This window comes from Mesoplodon bidens (assembly GCF_964165515.1).
Source record: "Mesoplodon bidens genome assembly, chromosome: 11".
NCBI classification, from domain to species: Eukaryota; Metazoa; Chordata; class Mammalia; order Artiodactyla; family Ziphiidae; genus Mesoplodon; species Mesoplodon bidens.
In genome coordinates, this window is record NC_138167.1 from 63,984,781 (window position 1) to 63,989,454 (window position 4,674).

The following is a 4,674-nucleotide window of genomic DNA, read 5'->3' on the forward strand; positions in this document are numbered from 1 at the left end:
CTTTTGAGCTGTCATTTCTTAAAAGATTATGCTAAGAGGCCTCATGGAATTTGGCACAAGGAAACGAGGATTTGCCTCTGCTTTACGGCTCACCAGCTGTGACCTTGTGTCAGCTGTTCCCAGGACTTGCTGAACTGCAGTCTCCACAGCTGAGAGAATGTGAGCATCAGTGTCTTGGAAGCACCTGGCAGAGGAACTCAGTACCTTCTGGGCCTAAAATGCCTCACTGTGTATTAAGCACGGTCAGCTCCAACATAGAGTTAGGTCTGTTCATAGGGAACAGGGGAGCCTTTGCCTTGAAGTTACACTTATGGGTGAAATTTACTTCTTAGATCAACTGTGCATTAGAAAAAAATTATACACACAAAATTTATCGTCTTAACTAATTTTAAGTGTATTAAATACATTCACATTGCTGTACAGCCAATACCACCATCCACCTCCAGAGCTTTTTCATCTTGTAGGAGCTGAAACTCTCCCTTAAGCACCAGCTCCTCATTCCTCTCCTGAGATCCTCCCCTGCCCCTGGCAACTACTATTCTATTTTCTGTCTTAATGATTTTGACTACTCATGTAAGTGGAGTCATACAGTATTTGTTGCCTTGTGACTGGCTAATTTCACTTAGCATAACGTCCTTAAGGTTCATCCATGTTGTAGCACGTGTCAGAATTTCCTTTTTAAGGTTGAGTAATATTCCACTGTATGTATATACCACATTTTGCTTATCCATTCATCTGTTGGACACTTGGGATGCTTCCATGTTTTAGCTGTTGTGAATAATACTATGGACATGGGTGTACAAATATCTCTTCAAAACCTTCAAGACCCTGCTTTCAATTCTTTGGATATATACCCAGAAGTGGAATGCTGGATCATGTGGCAGTTCTATTTTTAATATTTTGAAGAACCACCATTCTGATTTCTACAGTGGCTGCACCATTTTACATTCCTATATGGGAAGATGGGATGGAAGTACTTATCCCTATCCTTTCCACTAAATACAACCCTGGATATTTTATATAAAACAAACATAAGACTGGAAGGTGGAGAGAAGAAAGACTGGCTGGGGACCTTGGGACCCAGTGAATGACTGGCATTGAGTTCCCTGGGTTTTCTTTTTGCTTCTTTTAAGCCAAGCTGGGTCCTGGAGAAGCAGACCAACAACCAAAAAACCCAAGTGAGGACTGGAAAGGGGTTAGCTTAACAAGACGGAAAGAAAACTCTAGTGAAACACCACAGGAGGGACTGCAGCCCCACCTTCACCAGTAAATGCCAAGTTGGGTCCTAGACTTCCAATCCTTGCTAGGCTGTACTGGGGGCACCCCCAAATCTCTGCAGGGGTGGGGTCAAGAGAAGGCCAGATAGGGAGCTGGGACTTTTAAGTTGGTGTCCGTGGAGGCCACGTGAGGAGAAATGGGGCACCCCGGCCCCTCCCAACCAGGGTTTTAGCAGTTGTGGTGGGATGATGGAGCTCACTGCCACCCACACCTGGCAGAAATGAAGCAGTGCCTTTTCATGCCCGTCAGAGGAGGTGTGCTGTAACAAGATTTAAATAAGATCCAGAGTCGTCTTAATACCCAAAATGTCCATGTTTCACTCAAAAGTCACTCATACCAAAGATCAGGAAAATCACACCCTGAAGGAGAAAAGACAATGGACATCAACACCACGATGACAGAGATGTTAGAATTATTGACAAGGATTTAAAAGCAGCCATCATAAATGTGTCGAGCAATTAACACTGCAATTAAGTTATCAAAGAAATAGAAAATGTAAAGAACCGTTTAAAGTCGAAAACTACAGGGCTTCCCTGGTGGTGCAGTGGTTAAGAATCCACCTGCCAATGCAGGGGACACGGGTACGAGCCCTGGTCCGGGAAGATCCCACATGCCACGGAGCAACTAAGCCCGTGCATCACAACTACTGAGCCTGCACCCTAGAGCCCGTGAGCCACCCCTATTGAGCCCATGTGCCACAACTACTGAAGCCTGCGCGCCTAAAGTCTGTGCTCCGCAGCAAGAGAAGCCACCACAATGAGAAGCCTGCACACCGCAACGAAGAGTAGCCCCTGCTCGTGGCAACTAGAGAAACCCCGTGTGCAGCAACGAAGACCCAACACAGCCAAAAATAAATAAAAATTTTAAATGTATTTTTAAAAAATACAGGGAATGCCCTGGAGGTCCAGTGGTTAGGACTTAGCTCTCTCACTGCTGGGGCTGTGGGTTTTATCACTGGTCAGGGAACTAGGATCCCACAAGCTGTGCGGTGCAGCCAAATAAAGTTGAAAAATACAATTACCGCCCCCCCCAAGTGGAGAAGAATCAGTGAACTTGAAGTTAAAACAATAGAAACTACCCAACCTGAACAGCAGAGAAAATAGACTTAAAAAACAATAATGAAGGACTTTGGGGACCTATGGTACTAAAACAAAAAGTCTAAAATCTGTGTCATCAGAGTCCCAGAAGAAAAGTAAGGGTGGGGCTGAAAAGTAATCGAAGAAATAATGGCTGTCAGGAGTTCCCTGGTGGCCTAGTGGTTAGGATTCTGGGCTTTCACTGCCGTGGCCTGAGTTCAATTCCTGGTTGGGGAGCTAAGATCTCACAAGCCATGCAGCATGGCAAAAAAAAAAAAAAAAAAAAACAGAAAGAGAGTGGCTGTAAGCTTCCCAGAAATGGCAAAAGATGAAAACCTGCATGGGACTTCCCTGGAAGTGGTTAAGACTCCACGCTTCCAAGCCAGGGGGCGTGGGTTCGATCTCTGGTCAGGGAATAATATCCCGCATGTCGTGCAGCATGGCCAAAAGATTAAAAAAAGAAAAAATACCCCCTGCAAATTCAGAGAAGCCTAAACAAGGTAAACCTAACGAAATTCACACCAAGACACATCACAGCTAAACTGAAAACTACAGAAAAGAGAATCTCAAAAGCAGCAAAAGAGAAATGATATCTTACCTATAAAGGGACAGGAGATTCCTCATCAGAAACCATGAGGCCAGAAGGAAGTGGCACACTTCAAGTAGTGAAAGAAAATTCTCGTCAACTGAGAATTCTATATCAAGTGAAAAATATCCTTCAAAACGTAGAGGGGACTTAGACATTCTTAGATGTAGGAAAACTAGGAGAATTTGTTGCCAGCAATCCTACCCTAAAAGAATGGCTAGGGCTTCCCTGGTGGCACAGTGGTTGAGAATCTGCCTGCCAATGCAGGGGACACGGGTTCGAGCCCTGGTCCGGGAGGATCCCACATGCCGTGGAGCAGCTAAGCCCGTTGGCCACAACTGCTGAGCCTGTGCTCTAGAGCCCACGCTGCAACTACTGAAGCCCATGAGCCACAACTACTGAGACCACGAGCTACAACTGCTGAAGCCTGCATGCCTAGAGCCCGTACTCCGCAACGGGAGAAGCCACCACAATGAGAAGCCCGCGCACTGCAACAAAGAGTAGCCCCACTCGCGACAACTAGAGAAAGCCCGTGCGCAGCAATGAAGACCCAACACAGCCAAAAATAAATAAATAAATAAATTTATATAAAAAAAAGAATGGCTAAAGAAGAGCTCTGAACATAAAGGAGAAAATGAAGAAAACTTGGAGCATCAAAAAGGACGGAAGAAGGAACAGCAGAAATAGAGAAACTTGGGTAAATATTTTCCTTCTTTTGTGTTTTCTAAATTATGGTTGATGGTTGAAGCAAAAATTATAACATTGATGTTCTCAATGTATGTAAAGGAAATATTAAAAACAATTACTTTATAAATGGGAAAGAACTAAGGGATATCAAGAGAAGGAAGGTTTCTACACTTAGAAATGTCAACAATATTGATAAAATGTCAACAGTATACTGTGGTAACTTATGTGTATTTAATGTAATTCTTAGAACAACTTCTAAAACAAGATAATACACCCCAAAACACTATAGAAAAATCAAAATGGAATTCAAAAAAAAAAATTCAAGTAACCCACAGGAAGGCAGAAAAAAGAAAAGAACAGAAAACAAAAAAGATGGGAGACTCAGTCCCTAACATCACTAATTCTATTAAGTGCAAGTGGTCAAAATATATCTATTGAAAGACAGAGATTGGCAAACTGGATGAAAAAGTGTGACTTAACTACATGCTATCTACAAGAAACTCACTTCAAATATAACTATAAGGTTGAAAGTAAAAGGATAGAAAAATATATCATGCAAACAATCAAAAAAGAAGTAGGTATATTAATATCAGATATATTAGACTTCAGAGCAAAGAAAAGTTACCAGGGACAGAGAGGGACATTATATAATGAAAAAAGGGTCAACCCACCAAGAAGGTACAATCCTAAATATGTATTTACGAAACAACAGAGCTGCAAAACTGATAAAAAAACTGATAGAATTGAAAGAAGAATAGCAAATGCACACTTCCACTGGAGACTTCAACACCTCTCTCTTAACAATAGGTAGAACAACTGGACAGAAAACCAGTAAGGATGTAGAAGAACTTAACAACACTATCAACCAACATGATCCAATCAATATAGAATACTTCACCCAACAAAAGAAGACACATTCTTTTCAATCCATGGAATGTATAAAAAGATAGTCCATATCCTGGCCCATAAAACAAAAGTCAACAAATGTGAAAGAATTGAGACCATACAAGCTCCTTGGTCACAGTGGAATCAATAATCCCTGGGTTA